Here is a 20,244-nt window from a genome sequence, read left to right as displayed (position 1 = left end):
ATAAGCCAAGTTTCATCGAGCTATATTTCTTGGCAGTGACACACCATGCGAGGGTTTTATTCGTCCTTAAGTTTTATATAAAATGGGTTAAAGAAAGGCGGAATTATAGACTACATATCACTAAAAGAAACTGCTCTAAAAATCAGCCTTGATTTGGGGAAAAAAGTCCCACCTGAAACAGTGCTTGCTTTACTCACATACGGCATCTTCCAAAGTACATAGTGTATTTAGGTTAAAAAATATCTGTTCTTGTGACTGAGGGCGATGATTAGTAACAAAAGCGGAAGGGCAAAATATTGTGATGCGAAACAGAATTCGTTAGTTTCAGTCAACACAGAACAGAAACGGGAAGATATCTGAGAACGGCTGTATAATTCGAACTTCATAAAGTTGTTTCTGAAAGAAGAATACCTATTTCGTGAACCAGTATACAATGAGTAAATCGTAAAACGCTGAGAGGCGCTGGTAAAGGTAAAACAGTCCCAGCCAACGTAAATTGTGATGAAACTTCCTGGCAGATTAAAACTGTGTGCCGGACCGAGGCTCGAACTCGAGACCTTTGCCTTTCGCGGGCAAGTGCTCTATCATCAGAGCTATCCAAGCACGACTCACGCCCTGTCCTCACAATTTAAATTCCGCCAGTACCTCGTCTCCTACCTTCCAAACTTGACAGAAGCCCTCCTGCGATCCTTGCAGAACTAGCTTCCCTGGAAGAAAGGATATTCGTGCCCCAGGATGAATTCAATGGTAGAACATGATACAGTCTCTCTAGAATCCCTGCAACTGGACTGTCATGTAAGAATGTCGCCAGCCTAGATGCCACACAGCGATCTGGCAAATCGGCTGGTATCGCAATCCTGTTCTTCCACTTTTGTGGAGCGAGCGCAGAATTCCGGTTTGTGGGGCGGTGAAACCACGCTGCGACAGCGGGATCCAGCTCTGTACCGTGAAATATAATTACGTGCACTCGGGAAAGGTTGTAAGTAGCACGACGTTTTCTCTTGGTTTTCGCGGAAGCTGGTGGTCAACAGGATTAATTACGAGCTTCTGGTAGGAACAAAGATTTTCCGAGAAAGGACGCTAGCTGACATAATAAATGAGCAGATGTTCTTTTTTCATAGAAGTCACTTCATGGTCTCAGTTGGAAATTCTACTCCTCAGAACAATCGGTTGCTCCCACAGAATCTCACAGTTTATACTAAAAAGAAACTAAAATTCTCTCTCATCTAATAAATAAGAGAACACTGCCGGTTTCAGTAATATACATTAGGACAGACTCATTTAAGTACGCTGTTGTTTTTGTCTATACAGGACGAAACGGGTATAGATGCAGATATTTCTCGTACATAGTTCCTTAATTTGTACACACATCACTGTGCTGGTTGTTTTTCCTCTATGCCGAACAGTCTTCCCACAAACCGATCACAGTCTTTACGACCTGATGTTTTCTGCATGGCCTAACGGCACCAACCATTTTTCGTCCGCGTGTCCACACTCCGACAACTGATCTGTTGCCCAGGGGAAAATAAACATTAATGGCTTGCTCTAGTCACATATACTGGAGGCACTAACAAACATAAAACATACGACTTCTAATAGCTATTATTATTTGAAAATGACGTAAATGCTGATGTAATATTGCTCAGTACACCGTCCTCGGTCACCAATAGAAATGGCAGCACATATACCCATGACAGGATGTGTAGCTCCGCACATGAGGGACAACTGTCCTGTCAGTGTGGTAGCTCAGAAACAAGCGAACAAACTGTGGTACTGTCCTGTAATACCGGACCAACACTTTTTTAGTGTGGAAGGTGATTGTAGGCACAAGGTGAAAATCTCCAGAACAGAGTGAATACTGTAGGTATTTCATATTTCAAATTACTCAGTGTTGCAGAAACGACAAAAAGTTACACATGGACTGTTACTGGATGTGTTTATTTCACTATCGCGATTATGACATGTAGACATACCTGCCGTTAAGGGATAATTGTAATAACACACAACTAAGCACTCCGTCTTCAGGCCACAAGTGGCCCACCGGGACCATCCGACCGCTGTGTCATCCTCAGATGAGGATGCGGATAAGAGGGCGTGTGGTCTGCACACTGCTCTCCCGATCGTTATGATGGTTTTCTTTGACCGAAGCCGCTACTATTCGGTCGAGTAGCTCCTCAATTGATATCACGAGGCTGAGTGCACCCAGAAAAATGGCAACAGCGCATGGCGGCCCCGATGGTCACCCATCCGAGTGCCGGCCACGCCCGACAGCGCTTAACTTCGGTGATCTGACGGGAACCGGTGCATCCACTGCGGCAAGGCCGTTGCCAATAACACACAACTGCTAAGAACCAATCCATTTTTAGAGATGAAAAAAGACCGTCCTCTTTAATCTAGCGCAGAAATACATTAGTTTTAAGGACATTTTCTAGCTTATAATTGAGACACCGTAAAATATAGGGGAGGGAAAGGATCCACCTTGTTACAACAAACACATTAGGAAGTTGCTGAGAAAGCAGAGAATTTTTCACAGTCGTTTTAAACATAGTCACTGCCCCGCTGACAAACCGAAATTATGCGAAGTGAAAGCAGCTGTTTCTTTTAACGAATTTGAAAGCAATATTCTATCCGCAGATTCTAAAAACAACCCCAAAAATTTTTGGTCGCATGTAAAATCTATGAACGCTACAAATAATTCAATACCTTCTCTTGCTGACAGTAGGCTTAATGTAACGGATGATCATAAACAGAAGGCCGAAATTCTAAACCTAGCTTTCAAAAACTCGTTTATAGCAGAGGACTGCAGCACCTTTCCCTCTTTCAACTATCAAACAAACGAAAGGCTGGCAGTGTATCTGGGACTGCAAAACAGTTACGATCCTTAGACGCCAGGAAGGCATCTGGCCCAGATGGTATCCCCATAAGATTATATGTTGACTATGCTACAAATATAGCACCATTCTTATCCATCATTGGAACAGAGAAAAGTTCCACGGGACTGGAAGAAGGCCCAGGTCATAACAATCTATAAAAAGGGTAGAAAATCGGATGCACATAATTACCGGCCAATTTCACTGACATAGACTTGTTGTAGAATCATGGAACATATTTTGTGTTCAGACATAATGACCTTTCTAGACTCTGAGAAGCTCATCTGCAGAAACCACCACGGTTTTAGGAAACAGCGGTCATGCGAGACACAGTTGGCCCTCTTTGTGCATGATATACAAGGTCCGGCAGAAAAACCTCCCCTTTAAGGAAAGCTAATAAAAACAAAACCAAATAAGGTAGAACAATTTTATTTATACTAAATAAAAGTACATATTATGCCATTTTAGAAAATACTCTTATGGTCTTACTTTTTAAATAAAACATCCCTTAAATGGCTTCCTGCACTGTCGACACACTGTTTGAGTCTTTCCCTGAAGTTATTCATTACTCTTTGAGTCATTTCAGGTGGAATAGCTTCAACCTCTTGTGTAATTGCTTCTTTCAGGGCTCGTAAGATTGTGGACGTTGTTCATAAACTTTTGCTTTTAAATAGCCCCAAAGAAAGAAATCACAGGGCGTTAAGTCCGGCGATCGTGGGGGCCAGCCAATGTCTCCACGCAACGAGATCACATGTCCAGGAAACATTTCACCAATGCCAGTGACTGCCGCGCTGTGTGGGCAGTAGCACCATCTTGCTGGAACCATACGTTCTCTATTTCACCAAAAAGCTCCCTTAGTTGCGGTTGGAGAAAGTCGCGGAGCATGGCACAATAGCGTTCACTGTTGACGGTTAAATTCCTGTGATTTTCTTCGAAAAAGTAAGGACCGATCACTCCGGAATTGTAAACAGCACACCATACTGTTACTTTAGGGCTATGAAGTGGTAGTTGATGAAGTTCTTGGGGATTGTGTTCACACCAGTACCTGCAATTTTGGCTGTTCACTGTTCCGGCAAGGTGAAAGTGTGCTTCATCAGAAAAAATCACAATATCGTTGGGACGAATGTTCCGAAGAAGGTCTTGGCACAAACTTACACGGACACCACAGTGTCGTTCACTCAGTTCCTGCGTAGTTACAATTTTGTAAGGATGCATTTTAAGATCTCGATGCAAGATTCTTCTCACACTTCGGTCAGATATCCGTAATGCTGCCGCATACTTTTTAGCGGATCGTCGAGGAGATTGTTGAACTGAAGCTCTAACTGCATCAACATTTCCGGGGCCTGTTGCAGTCCGTGGTCGTCCAGGTGGTTTCCTTTTTAATGCGGAACCTGTCTCACGAAAGTTAGCAACCCAAGAATAAATTGTTTTCTTATCGGGAACAGGGTCCCGTCGTCCGAGCGCAAAGCGAACGCGAAAAGCACGTTGAGTATTAATAGGCGATTCGCCATTTTGAATAAAATCTTCCACTACGAGGGCACGATGTTCACCAGACCACGCCATGGCGTACACTGAAAACGGCACGTAGGCAGCTACTTAACGACGCGCCCCCCACCACTCTGCTCCTTCTACTGTCCGCTGCACGTTACTTTGTAATCGGGGAGTTTTTTATGCCGGACCCTGTACAACAGGCTCTAGATACCGGCTCCCAGGTTAATGCCATATTTCTGGATTTTCGAAAGCCGTTAGACTCAGTTCCGCACCGTCGCTTGCTCCAAAACGGGGGCGCTTACGGTCTATCCGATGGCATATGAGGTTGGATAGAAACTTTTCTAACAGACAGAGAGCTATATATCGTCTTGAATGGAGTGACTTCAACAGAAACAAGCATAACTTCAGGTGTGTCCCAGGGCAGAGTAATAGGTCCGCTGCTTTTTACGATTTACATTAACGATCTGGTCGATGGTACTGACAGTGGCATTAGACTGTTTGCTGATGATGCTGTCGTCTACAGGAAAGTAGTATCACACGAAAGTTGTGAACAAATCAATGAGGATTTGCAGAAAATAAATGCGTGATGTAATGACTGGTAGTTATCTCTTAATATTAGTAAGCGTAACGTACTGCGTATAACAAGGCGAAAATTCCCATTAATGTGCGAGTACAAAATAAATGCCAGTCTTTGGAAGCGGTAACATCCGTGAAGTATCTGGGTGCGACTATTCGAAATGATCTCAAATGGAATGATCAGATTACACAAGTAAAACGGGCAAGGCGAACTGTAGATTGCGATTTATTGGTAGAATCCTGAAGCGATGCAGTCCTTCAGCAAAGGAAATTGCTTTTTTTTTTCTTTTTTGGTCATCAGTCTACTGACTGGTTTTTTTTTTCTTTTTTGGTCATCAGTCTACTGACTGGTTTGATGCGGCCCGCCACGAATTCCTTTCCTGTGCTAACCTCTTCATCTCAGAGTAGCACTTGCAACCTACGTCCTCAATTATTTGCTTGACGTATTCCAATCTCTGCCTTCCTCTACAGTTTTTGCCCTCTACAGCTCCCTCTAGTACCATGGAAGTCATTCCCTCATGTCTTAGCAGATGTCCTATCATCCTGTCCCTTCTCCTTATCAGTGTTTTCCACATATTCCTTTCCTCTCCGATTCTGCGTAGAACCTCCTCATTCCTTATCTTATCAGTCCACCTAATTTTCAACATTCGTCTATAGCACCACATCTCAAATGCTTCGATTCTCTTCTGTTCCGGTTTTCCCACAGTCCATGTTTCACTACCATACAATGCAGTACTCCAGACGTACATCCTCAGAAATTTCTTCCTCAAATTAAGGCCGGTATTTGATATTAGTGGACTTATCTTGGCCAGAAATGCCTTTTTTGCCATAGCGAATCTGCTTTTGATGTCCTCCTTGCTCCGTCCGTCATTGGTTATTTTACTGCCTAGGTAGCAGAATTCCTTAACTTCATTGACTTCGTGACCATCAATCCTGATGTTGAGTTTCTCGCTGTTCTCATTTCTACTACTTTTCATTACCTTCGTCTTTCTCCGATTTACTCTCAAACCATACCGTGTACTCATTAGACTGTTCATTCCGTTCAGCAGATCATTTAATTCTTCTTCACTTTCACTCAGGATAGCAATGTCATAGCGAATCGTATCATTGATATCCTTTCACCTTGTATTTTAATTCCACTCCTGAACCTTTCTTTTATTTTCATCATTGCTTCCTCGATGTACAGATTGAAGAGTAGGGGCGAAAGGCTACAGCCTTGTCTTACACCCTTCTTAATACGAGCACTTCGTTCTTGATCGTCCACTCTTATTATTCCCTCTTGGTTGTTGTACATATTGTATATAACCCGTGGTGGTGGTGGTGGTTAGTGTTTAACGTCCCGTCGACAACGAGGTCATTAGAGACGGAGCGCAAGCTCGGGTTAGGGAAGGATGGGGAAGGAAATCGGCCGTGCCCTTTCAAAGGAACCATCCCGGCATTTGCCTGAAACGATTTAGGGAAATCACGGAAAACCTAAATCAGGATGGCTGGAGACGGGATTGAACCGTCGTCCTCCCGAATGCGAGTCCAGTGTGCTAACCACTGCGTCACCTCGCTCGGTGTATATAACCCGTCTCTCCCTATAGCTTACCCCTACTTTTTTCAGAATCTCGAACAGCTTGCACCATTTTACATTGTCGAACGCTTTTTCCAGGTCGACAAATCCTATGAAAGTGTCTTGATTTTTCTTTAGCCTTGCTTCCATTATTAGCCGTAACGTCAGAATTGCCTCTCTCGTCCCTTTACTTTTCCTAAAGCCAAACTGATTGTCACCTAGCGCATTCTCAATTTTCTTTTCCATTCTTCGGTATATTATTCTTGTAAGGAGCTTCGATGCATGAGCTGTTAAGCTGATTGTGCGATAATTCTCGCACTTGTCAGCTCTTGCTGTCTTCGGAATTGTGTGGATGATGCTTTTCCGAAAGTCAGATGGTATGTCGCCAGACTCATATATTCTACACACCAACGTGAATAGTCGTTTTGTTGCCACTTCCCCCAATGAAATTGCTTACAATACGTTAGTTCGTCCAGTTTTAGAGTATTGTTCGTCTGTGTGGGACTCTTACCACTTGGGTCTCATTCAAGAGATTGAGAAGGTTCAAAGAAGAGCAGCAGGATTCGTGACTCGTACGTTTAGCCATCGCGAGAGCATTACAAATCTCGTAGAAAGTTTGAAGTGGGATACACTTGCAGATAAACGACGCGCTAAACGGAAGAGGCTGCTCACTAAATACGAAATCCGATCTTTACCTAGGATGAAATCTCGTAGAAAGTTTGAAGTGGGATACACTTGCAGATAAACGACGCGCTAAACGGAAGAGGCTGCTCACTAAATACGAAATCCGATCTTTACCTAGGATGTAGAGCGTATTTTATTACTACCGGCTTCCAGTTCGCGCAATGATCGCAATTCAAAGATAAGGGAAATTAGAGCTCGTACTGCGGCGTTCAGACAGTCGTTTTTCCCTCGCGCGATCCGCGAGTGGAACAGCCGGTTTGAGTGGGGGGGGGGGAGGGGGGGATATGACTTTGGCGCGAATTGTGCCCTCCGCAAGCCACCTGACGGTATGTGGCGGAGGGTACCCTGAGTACCTCTATCGGTTCTCCCTTCTATTCCAGTCTCGTATTGTTCGTGGAAAGAAAGATTGTCGGTATGCTTCTGTGTGGGCTCTAATCTCTCTGATTTTATGCTCATGCTCTCTTCGCGAGATATACGCAGGAGGGAGCAAAATACTGCTTGACTCTTTGGTGAAGGTATGTTCTCGAAACTTCAACAAAAGCGCGTACCGAGCTACTGAGCGTCTCTCCTGCAGAGTCTTCCACTGGAGTTTATCTATCATCTCCGTAACGCTTTCGCGATTACTAAATGATCCTGTAACGAAGCGCGCTGTTCTCCGTTGGATCTTCTCTATCTCTTCTATCAACCCTGTCTGGTACGGATCCCACACTGCTGAGCAGTATTCAAGCAGAGGGCGAACAAGCGTACTGTAACCTACTTCCTTTGTTTTCGAATTGTATTTCCTTAGGATTCTTCCAATGAATCTCAGTCTGGCATCTGCTTTACCGACGATCAACTTTATATGATCATTCCATTTTAAATCACTCCTAATGCGTACTCCCAGATAATTTATGGAATTAACTGCTTCCAGTTGCTGACCTGCTATTTTGTAGCTAAATGATATGGGATCTATCTTTCTATGTATTCGCAGCAAATTACACTTGTCTACATTGAGATTGAATTGCCATTCCCTGCACCATGCGTCAATTCGTTGCAGATCCTGCATTTCAGTACAATTTTCCATTGTTACAACCTCTCGATACACCACAGCATTATCTGCAAAAAGCCTCAGTGAACTTCCGATGTCATCCATAAGGTCATTTATGTATATTATGAATAACAACGGTCCTATGACACTCCCCTGCGGCACACCTGAAATCACTCTTACTTCGGATGACTTCTCTCCATTGAGAATGACATGCTGCTTTCTGTTATCTAGGAACTCTTCAATCCAATCATACAATTGGTCTGATAGTCCATATGCTCTTACTTTTTTCATTAAACGACTGTGGGGAACTGTATGTGGATGTAGATTTTATGATAGGATTAGGGCAGTTTCACCTTTCTGGCAAGGTGAACTGTACCGAAGAAAGGTGTTCCATTTCCTGCTTAATGTATGACTGACGCTATATTTTTCTTTCATCCGGGTGTATGACGGAAGTTACTGTATGATGTCTTCACTCATATCCTATCACTGTATCCCATCTTGTATTCAGTTTTTCCGTACATCCCTTTAGTCTCCAGGAATGCTCTTTCTTTACATATCTGCTTGTTAAACTCTTCTTACTTCGTCCTTTGATTTGCAGACAGGCGAAACTAAAAGACTATCAAGCAAGTTAGAGTTCTTTTAGTTGTGCCTCTTCTTTTCGTTGTGCCTGTCTGCGGCTCAACATGTCCACTATACGGTGAGTAGAAATCTATCCTTTTCCAAATGTTGTCAATTATTCCATCCTGGGTATCCATTGTTTGATTTCACTTCGACATTTATGTATCTTTTGCTTCCAAGGTGGCAGCATTGCTCCACATCATCCTACATTGTCTCTATTTCTTATTTTAAGTTTGTCGCTGATTTCATTTCTGCTGTTCGTAAATAGTTTCTTCTTCCTTTTGTTTACTCTAGACTTTGTTCTACGCCCAGTTGACTGTTCATTCCATACACCAGATCCTGTAATGTTTTCTCTCTTTAATAAAAGGCAGCAGTGCCATCAAGAGAATCTTATAATTTATATCCTCTCAATCTGAATTTTAATCGGAATTTGCAACATCTCTTATTGACTTAATTGTCACTTAGATATAGAAGAGAGGAGATAGTCACAATAGGCTGACGCCTTTTCTAATCGGACCACTTTTCCCTTAGTCTTCCATTTTATTGTCCCCTCCTGGTTTCTTGTACATCTTGAATATTACTCATCTTCCTCTATAATATACGTATTTACTTTGTGACTTTCTTGAAGAATGAGTAATTTAAAATACACCAGCATATGACGTAAATTACTGAGAGGACTTGAAAGGTGGCTACACTGAGCCACAGCGCCAGAGATTGCGCCAAAGAGTTTTATTCCGTCGCCTCCACTGGCAGTGCTTGTTGAGAACTCGTAGTAGTCAGTGTTTGTTGAGATGTGCTAGTGAAAAGTGCTTGCTGAGATGTCGTAGTGAAAAGTTCTTGTCGAGAAGTCGGAGTGGAGAGTGCTTGTTCCATGTTTTATGCAGTTGTTTGATGGGCTAAACAGCAGATGTTGTTCGAATGGAGATATTGTAATGATCAGAGCGCTTTTCGTCAATATATATGAAGGTAACAAATTCCCTGTTTTTTTTCTTTTTATTACTTCAGTGTCTTAAATAATGCGTCATTACAGGTTCAGTCAACAAAGCATCCGGCTTGTGTTCTTGTATTAGAGTGTAATTCTGGTTTTCTTGCGCAATTATAGTATTTCTATTTTTTAATTACTTCAGTATAAACGATATTTAAAATTTCTTGTCTTATTGAAGAAGAGCCGTGCCAGATGTGTACGTTGAATCACACTTCCACACACAGAACAGCTACACTTGTGCTTGTTGGCTTCGTACGTTTTATAGTTGCTGGGGACTTAATTAATTAATTGTGTTAACGAGAATTTTCATTTCATTCTTTGTTGTTGTTCTATGCAGTCAGATTGCGTACAAAAACTAGTCAGGGCCAACCGTTTACGAGACTGCGTAATCGGACAGTTAGCTACTAAAAAAAAATTAAAAAGAATTTGCATTCATAAAATTAATTAAGCCCCCATGCAGACTGACTTTCCCTGCGAATTAGTTACATGCACTACTTTTCGTATACTCCTTTGTGTATGTATGCGTCTTTTTTTGGGGGGGGGGGGGGGGAGGAGGCGAGAGGGCTGATGGAGTTGATGTAAACACAGCACTGTGTCAACTGATAGTACTGTTTCTATACACGAAATATCAGTAGTGGAATGTCTGATCTGTCCTTGTTTCTGAATGGTTGTCGTGCCTTCCCTTTATAAATATCACAATGTGTCTTCTGACGATCTTCTGCGTAATTCCTTTGGAAATGCTTTGCGATAATACTGGTTGTATCAGAAATGCTTTTACTAACATTGAGGGTGGATTCCTAACAGAAAAACCAGAGAAAAATATCTACTCAAAGACATGTCTTCAGTTCAGGCACTCGTAAAAAACTGTATAATTCGCTTTTTTTATGGACACGTCGTCTCAACGACAGCGAAGGATTGCGTGCAGTGACACAGCACTTTTTAGCACAGTAAGCCCCCAAGGCTGCTTATTTGGTGTAATGATTCTTAACTTGTTTTTCTGTTGTCCGTTACTGACACGAACTTCCTACTCGGCAGAAAGAGCCTACGTGCATTGTGGCTGGTAGTCTTACTACAGTGAGGCTCTTACATACTCCTTTAGCAGCAGTGACATCTTAATCGGCCCATTGAACTTTTACACGCACAGACAGCTATCAGAATTACATTGCCTGCTCCCGTCGCAGCAAAAGGAGAGGGCTACCTGATATAAATCACTTTGCTTCTTGCGAACAACTGTCAGACAGTCTGTAAGGAAAAACAGACGATTAAGATATGTGCTATTAAGGTCAATGATCTGTACATCTGTCCAGATTTACAATAGCTCGTGACCTCCGTTGTTGTTAATTGGTTGGTCAATGGACTAAGGGTTGAAGTTTCATAAGACGGGGTCGAGATGTCCTCAACCGGAATGTTGTACTGAACGCCACAATGTTTGCTAGGCATAGAGGTGGATTGCCCTTGCCTTCCTTCGACCTTCGACACAGCCACCCCTTCACAGACGGAGTCAAGTGAATTTCGAATCTCGTGAACCTGGAAATTACCCACCAATTCAGATCATTTCCATAGGTGAAAGTAGGGATAAAACTAGTGGTAAAAATCCTAGAGCCAAATGAGGACTAAACTGCAGACCTTCCGATTCGTAGTCTGACACTTAGATATCCAGCCATACAACTGCATAGTTGTGTATGTAAACTGTTCGCGTGCAGCGGTAGTAAAGATATACCGTACACTGCAAAATGGCGCTATCTAAACCAGCGCTGAAGCAACTGTGGCACACCACGGGCCATAAATGACAGTGTGAGCGACGGCTGCGGAGATGTGTACGGTCGAGCAGACGGGCAACTGTTGAGCAATTGGCCGCCCAGGTGAACCAATAGGCTCCCAAAAGTGTCTCCTCAACGACAGTTCTGCGGACGTTGCTGTTTATGTGTCTCCGCAGCAAGTTCGTAGTTCATGCACCCACGCTGACTGCCGGACTTTGCACGCCAGCTGGACGTCCACTTTTCGGGTGAATCACGTTTTATGCTCCATTAGACAGATGGCTAACGGCGTGTAAGGCGTGAAAAACACCCTACAACAATCATCGAAAGGGTTTAGGCCGGAGGGAATTCCCTGCGTGATCTCGTCATTCAGGAATGCATAATGGATCAAGACAAGTATACATCTATCCCTGGGACCGTGTCCACTCTACATGAAGTTTGTTTTTCCTGAGGACGTTAGCATCTACCAGTAGGACGATGCAACGTGTCGCACAGCTCTCGGTGTATGTATGTGGGTCGCAGAGCACCAGGATGAGTTTACAGTACAGTCCAGGCCAACAAAATCCCCGGATCTAAACAATCGACTCAATCACCTCAATCGAGCTAAAAGATAATTCTGGAACTTTGCTGTATACGAACCGCACTCGCGGCTTCCTCTGGAAACATCGTCGGATAGCTGGGAACACATTAAAAGTCTAAAACCCTTCTCGCACTTCCAGTATCACTGAAAATAAAGGGTAAATTACGTATCCGTTAATGGACTCCCTTGTCATTCGCGCCTGAGGTGCCCTTTTAGAAAATTTGATGCTCTGGCGTTCGAACTTCACATGAACCATACACTCGTGGTTTTCCTCATTAGAGAAAACCTTGATACAGTAGACAGTTTCTTATGCGGGGATGGGTTGACAGGACTCCTTCAGAAGCTGGAAAGAGCTACATCAGCAAGAGTCAATGGTTCAAAGTACTGAAGAACGGTGTCATTGCCGGGAAGTTGGTATCACTGTGCGCAGCGTGTTACAGCTGACTTCGCCCTGACGACGCCTTAACAGGGAGGTGACAAGGGCGAGTCTCATTCACCAAAAATATCCACCGGTGATGCGTGAGCATGGGTATGTGGGGAGGGGGGGGGGCATCCCAGGACGAAATTAAACAGCATTCAATTTCATGCAAAAACGGTCCTATACGTTTTTTCTAGGATTAGTAGTTTTCACTCTGCAAGAGGTGGAACAATCACAGATAATTAAAAGTAGTGTTTCTACGACACCCGAGACAGAAGCCAACCGGCAGTTTGTCAACAAGTGGCCATGAAGGTCTTAACAAATTTGTAGTGCTTTAAAGCTAGAAAATTACTTTTTACTGTTAGATGAAGTGGAATAAGAAAAAAACATTAAGTGTATATACCACGTCTACGTGCGCTATTAAGCGATAAAACGTTCTGTAGGTGTAATAGGTTAGAGGAGCCGGGAGTCGAGGGTAGACGCGCGAGTGGAGGTAGGTTCTCGGATTGCGGTCACGCACTACCAGCTTTCGTAGATCTGCAAAATGAAGAGCGAGCAGGTGATTTCCCACTCTACAGGCTGTTTTAGAAAGTTAGACCGACACTGCGCTACTTGCCTCACGCAAATCACTGACACGTCAAAAAATGTTCAAATGTGTGTGAAATCTTATGGGACTTAACTGCTAAGGTCATCAGTCCCTAAGCTTACACACTACTTAACCTAAATTATCCTAAGGACAAACACACACACACCCATGCCCGTGGGAGGACTCGAACCTCCGGTGGCACCAGCCGCACAGTCCATGACTGCAGCACCTTAGACCGCTTGGCTAATCCCGCGCGGCACTGACACGTCCGGAAATGTTCATTTTCTGCCAACTGCGTTAACATTACATGGAATATATTAACAATACCAACTGACGGAACGCATATGGACATAATTTACGTATGTGTTGGCACACTGTTCCACACTGCTAGATGCAGATCTTAGTCAACTTAGCCATCCTGGACGACAGCTGTAACGTTGTTCTAGGAAAGGCAACATTCCTCACTAAGAGCGGCGCTCGCATTTCATTTTGTAGCGTCTCCCCAGTATTTCCTGTCCAGTTCTCTTATGTGAGTATACAAAATAACTTCACGGAGCTCGCATTTATGTACTAGAGTTACTTTCGGTTTTTTAAAATAAGTACTTACACTGACGAGAAAAAAAATCGCAACACCAAGGAGTTGTTCAACATAAACGAAACTTGGTAGGTGTGTTTCTACGTATGAAAGATGACGTCCGTTCAGATTTCGCGCCAGTCGCATAAGAGCGGTGCTAGTAGTGCCACTATGCGGATGCAAGCAAGGTTTGCTTTAAATACACTATGTAACTGTCGTGAACATTAGTTACCTCTGAATTAGACGTGGTGAATTGATGTTAGTGAAGAATACCTGTAAGATGACAAAGACGCCATTATCAGTATCTCACTGAGTTTGAAAGAAATCGTGTAATAATGTTGCGAGAAACTGAATGTTTGTTCTTCGATTTTTCAGAAAGACTTGACATAAATGTAACCACTGTACATGAGTTCTGGCAGCGGTGGTCGCAAGAAGGCCGGCCTCCGCATGGTCACGTGGTACTACTATCGTGTTGTGTGTACGGCTCTGGCGCTTCGTACAGCATCTGCAGCATCAATCTGCCACCACAGTGACGCAGCGAACTGTTACAAATCGGGTACTATGAAGACATCTTCGAGCCAGAAACACTATAGTGTGCATTCCAGTGACACCAAACCACCGCCATTTGCGACACCGTGGTATAAGCGACAGCGAATGGGGGGGGGGGGGGGACGGTGGATGTCTGTTTTCTGATGTAAGCTGGTTCTAGCTCGGTACCAATGATGGCCCTGTGTTGGTTAGGAGGCTAGTTAGGGCCCTGCAACTAACCTGTCATCGTGCTTGACGCTCTGGACTTGCATCTGGTGTTATGGTCTGGGGTTCGATTTCGTATGACAGCATCACTCTCGTGGTTATCTACATCTACATCTAGATATACATGGATACTCTCCAAATCACACTTAAGTGCTTAGCAGAGGGTTCATCGAACCACCTTCACAACAATTCTCGAACAGCGCGGGGAAAAACGACCACCTATATCTTCCCGTACGAGCTTGATTTCCCTTATTTTATTATCATGATCGTTTCTCCCTATGTCGGCGTCAACATACTATTTTCACATCCTGAGAAGAGAGTTGATGATTGAAATTTCGTGAGAAGAGTCCGCCGCAACGAAAAACGCCTTTGTTTTCATGATGTCCACCTCAAATCCTGTGTCATGTCAGTGACACTCTCTCCCCTACTTCTCTATAACACAAAACGTACTGCTCTTCTTTGAACTTTTCGATGTATTCTGATAACCCTATCTCTGTTAATCCCACACCGCGCAGCAGTACTCCAAAAGAGGACGGGCAAGCGTAGTATAGCCAGTGTCTCTAGTAGATCTGTTCCATCTTCAAGGTGTTCTGAAACGCAGTCTTTGTTTCGCCTACCCCACAACATTTTCTGTTTGTTCTTTACAATTTAAGCTGTTCTTAATTATGATACCTAGGTAGTTAGTTGAATGTACGGTCTTTAGATTTGACTGATTTATCGTGTAACCGAAGTTTAACGGATTTCGTTTAGCACTTCTGTGAATGGTCTCACACTTTACATTATATAGGGCCAATTGCCTATTTTTGCACCATACAGATACCTTTTCGACAGCGTTTCGCAATTTGTTTTTATCTTCTAATGACTTTCTTAGGCGACAAACAACAGCATCATCCTCAAACAACCTAAGACGGCTGCTCAGATTGTCTCATAAATCATTTATGTGGATAAGGAGCAACAGAGGGCCTGTAACACTACCTTGGGGGACGCCGGAAATCATTTCTGTTTTACTCGAAGACTTTCCGTCAGTCACTATGAGCTGAGACCTCTCTGACAGGAAATCACGAATCCCGTCACGTAACAGAGACGATAGTCCATAAACATGCAATTTGATTACAAGCCACTCGTGAGGTACAGTGTCAAAAGCCTTCTGGAAATCTAGAATTGCGGACTCAGTTTGAAATCACTTGTCGACAGCACTCAACACATAAAGTGAGTAAAGAGCTAGTTGTGTTTCACATGAACGATGTTTTCTAAATCCGAGGTAATTCAAAAAGTTCGAACACAATGTATATTCCAGAATCCTGCTGCCTATCGGCGTTAATTATACGGGGCTGTAATTTAGTGGATTACTCCTACAGCCGTTCTTGAACGTTTGTGTCACCTGTGGAGCTTTCCAGTATTTGGGTAGGGACCTTGCATGGGAGCTTAATTATAATTTTGAAAAGAAATTTTTTTATTTTTCGTCGCTGTATGTCCGATTAGGTTGTGTCTCGTAAACGGTTGGCCCTGACTAGTATTATTACGCTATCTGACTGCATAGAATAACAACAAACAATGAAAGAAAATTTTCGTTAACACAGTTTGTTAATTAAGTCCCCAGCAACTATAAAATCTACGAAACCAAAGCACAAGTGTAATTGTTCTGTGTGTGGGAGTGTGACTCAACGTACACATCTGGCACGGTTCTTCTTCAACAAGACAAGAAATTTTAAATACCATTTATACTGACGTGATAAAAAAATTAGAAATACTATAATTGCGTAAGGAAAGCAGAATTACACTCTAGTACAAGAACACTAGCCAGATGCTTTGTTGACTGAACCTGTAATGACGCATTATTCAGGACTTTGAAATAATGAGAAAAAAAAGAAACGGAGTTTGTTACCTCATTTATATTGATGAAAATCACTCTAATCCTTACAATATATCTCCACACCAACTCTCTACTACCACATCTCAACAAGAACTCTCCAATATCACATCTCAGCAAGCACTGCCTACTAGCACATCTCAACAAACACTCTCTGCTACGAGTTCTTAACAAGCACTGACTACCACGAGACCTCGACAGGCTCTGACTACTACGAGTTCTTAACAGGCACTGTGTAGGCGGCTTAATAATACTCTTTGGCGCAATCTCTGGCGCAGTGGCTCAGTGTAGCCACCTTTCATATGCCCCTTCTCCACAGGCCAGAATTTGATGGTATTTTTGCCAGCATTGGTGGTGAAAATACCACCAAATTCGTCCACAAAAATACAGACAAAAATAAAAGATAATATTAATACCTAAATATCACATAATTAGTTAAAATTTTGGCTTTGCACTGACCTTTCAATAACCTAATATATAAAATACAGTAGGCAATACAAATTCTTTCATACATGTGGCTTTACATAATAGTTTACACAATACACAAAAAATCAGTTTATACAAATGTTCACATAAAATACTTTCAATGATTAGTTTCAGTAGTAGCACCCAGCGATGGTCAACAGGTGCAAACACCAACAAGTGACATTATTTCAGTAGAAGCAGTTCATCAGTGGCACCCAGTAAAGTTGAGCAGGTACACACAGCAACAAGTCACATTTCTCAGCAGAAGCAGTTCCATTAGTGGCACCCAGCAATGTTGAGGAGGTGCAGACACCAACAAGTGACATCATTTCAGTAGAAGCAGTCAATCAGTGGCACCCAGCAACGTTGAGCAGGTGCAGACACCAACAAGTGACATTATCTCAGTAGAAGCAATCCATCAGTGGCACCCAGCAATGTTGAGTAGGTGCAGACAGCAAGAAGTAACATCATTTCAGTAGAAACAGTTCTAACAGTGGCACCCAGCAATGTTGAGCAGGTGCAGACACCGACAAGTGACATCATTTCCATAGAAGTAGTACCATCTGTGCACCCAGTAATGTTGAGCAGGTGCAGACAGCAACAAGTGACATTATTTCAATAAAAGCAGTTCCATCAGTTGCACCCAGCCCATCAGTTGCACCCAGCAATGTTGAGGAGGTCCAGAGAGCAGTCCATAATAATCACTATCACTGATCACACTGTTCATCAGAGTTTATTAGCAGAAATTAAACATGTCCTAGTGGCACCAATCATGTAGAAAAAGTACAAGTAACAGTCCATATTATTCACTATCCTAATCACACAGTTCATCAGCAGAAATTAATCATTCCTAAGTGGCACCCATTATGTTGATAAGTGCAGGTAACAGTTCATAATATTCACCATCACTAATCAGACAGTTCAAGCATGAACAATAGTTTGAATACACATACAAATGCTTTTACAATGCTCTTACACTAAACATACAAATTCTAATAAACACACAAATGATATCAGATAATTGTCATATTAACTATTACAAATACTCAAATATCAGTAAACCTATAATATTTATGTGTGTCAGTGCAAGCCACTACAAACAAATAAAATAATATTTAGGAGATAGGTGGGTAGGATTAGGAAAGGAAAACACACAAATCACACTCACTCATCCCTCATCCACATTAAGTACTACTGTGTAATTGAATAGTGTTAACTGTGTAAATGCAATTCTGTCAAAATTTGATGTTCATCATGTGTATCAAGTAGTAGTGGCAGCAATGTATAACAGTCAAAAATAGTTAAGTCAACGTCATAGTCATCATGTCAATACCAATGTTTGCCAAGCCAGATCAAATGTACTGTTGCTGAATAACTGTCAGTGAGCCAAGATATGCAACTACTTCCTGTCTTAAAATATATATATATATATATATATATATATATATATATATATATACATACTGCTTAGTGATTTAACAAAGTGTGTGTAGACAATCTTCCTTCCACTTTAGTGTTCTAGTCTGCTATCTTCATCCTCCTTGTTCCATATAGACCAACAAAAAAAAATATGCTCCTCACTTACTTTACCTCTTATCCACCAAAACTCCAATAATCATCAGCATCACATACTTCAATAATACCTCTTACGTCGATACATATAAATCTTATCATCAATATCATTTACCTTACCTCTTGTCCACAAAAACTCCAATAATCATCAACTTCATATAATCTCTATACCTCAATAATACCGCTTCAATACGTCGGTACATATAAACCTTATCGCCACTATCATTTCACTTCCATAACAACTCTTTCCTCTAGTCAGTCTCCTCGAACAAGTACAGATAAAATCCTAATACAAACCTCATCATCCCATATAATCCGAAGACACACTGTCAACACACAACCTCTGTGTAATCCATCTGACCCAAATCTTCTACTCATTATGAATTATAAACAAAGAAATGCATACATGACCTCTAACAGACTTAGTTCGAATAACTCTCAGTAATTAAGTGCGATTACGGAGTGTGAATGATCATAATATTTCACAGTGTGTACACCACTTCAAGAATTGTGGCAAACAGAAGCAAACATGTGGAGTATTTCTTGTGTCAAGTGTTACTTCCTATTTCAATTGCTCACGAAAAATGCAGTGTAATAACTGTCAATGGTCTAAACCTAGTTGGTATGTCATGTCGTTAGCTTCCTTTCTATTAGCATACATTTATACAGCTTCCATAAAACCTCCAGCTCATGTGACTTCTATGAAGTTTCTTGTACTAATGTTGTTCGTCGAATTATAGCAGTTCATTTTCTTATCTTAAAAAATATAAGGTACTGAGCGTAAGCAAAACAAGCAATAGCGAGTAAATATACCAGTAGAGAACAGAATGTCAACAAGTGGATGCAGCACAATTCTTACAACAAGGCTCTGCCAAGCGAACAGTCTGTAACTAATATCATAGTGTGACCTAAACTCTATGTTTGTACACAGTACATCAGCATTTCTATATACCAAATTAAAGAGTAGTTGTGACGACAAACAGAAATGTATAAATATGCAATCCATACGCATAGCAGCAAACAGGTCATTAGCATCATATCAGCATAAGCAAATAAGTGTTCATATGTAATCTTAATAACTAAACATGAAGGCGCAAGCAGATAAATCACAAAGTATAACTTACATACCTAACCACATCAGCACAATTAATCAGGTGACAATTATAATTTAAATAAATAAGCGCAGCATGCACATAATAGAAAAAAATATGACATCAGTGAAAAAGCAGTGCAGCCAAGCGATGCATAATATACACAAGTTACAACCCAGTTCATTAATAATCATTGTCAAAATCAGTTAACGTACGCAAGCACGTCGCTTCACAAGTAATTTCATAGAACATAAAATTTAGCACAAAGTATGAATCACGTAATCGCGAGCAGCAAATTACGTCTAAAGTATGTACCTAAGTGGAAATATGTTACCTGAAAAATAAACTCAATTAATAGTTACCTTTTTAGTTTATCAGTTTCTTCTTCGAAATTACATTTTTCCTGAAAATTTCTCGATAGCAAGTCCTCTTAACGTCGGACACGCACAGAATTTACCTGCAGTTCTTAAATATTTTATACAACCGTATCCTGAAAAATACTGAACGTTAATAACATAATTCATCAAGTCACTATAGCTTTATACTGAATTTAATCGGAGAAATTAAACTGTGTATTTGTTTACGGCTGTCAGTGCATTCGCACTGAGCGCTCGATCAGCTGTAGGCGCGTGACGTAGGAAGCAATTGTTTGCGGTCAACGACTGCCTTGTGCGGCGCGCAGACTTGACTGTTGCTTTGAGTATATGCCGCCGCCAAAACACAGCGCGGTATCCTTGTACTCTACGCATGTTTACATGTAGCTGTGAGTTTC

The 20,244-nt window shown here is 41.9% G+C and overlaps 1 protein-coding gene and 1 pseudogene across 1 annotated transcript in view; one reads left to right on the top strand and one right to left on the bottom strand.

The window, feature by feature from the left end:
- The window catches only part of LOC124803005 (ATP-binding cassette subfamily G member 4-like), a 410,627-nt gene that overhangs the window by 200,591 nt on the left and 189,792 nt on the right, over positions 1-20,244 (top strand). The gene's annotated exons all lie outside the window — the stretch shown is intronic.
- On the bottom strand, positions 2,212-2,329 carry LOC124803507 (annotated as a pseudogene).

This window comes from Schistocerca piceifrons, chromosome 6 (genome assembly GCF_021461385.2).
Source record: "Schistocerca piceifrons isolate TAMUIC-IGC-003096 chromosome 6, iqSchPice1.1, whole genome shotgun sequence".
NCBI lineage: Eukaryota > Metazoa > Arthropoda > Insecta > Orthoptera > Acrididae > Schistocerca > Schistocerca piceifrons.
Note: the sequence above shows the minus strand (reverse complement) of the source record. Positions and strands in the feature narration are given on the sequence as shown.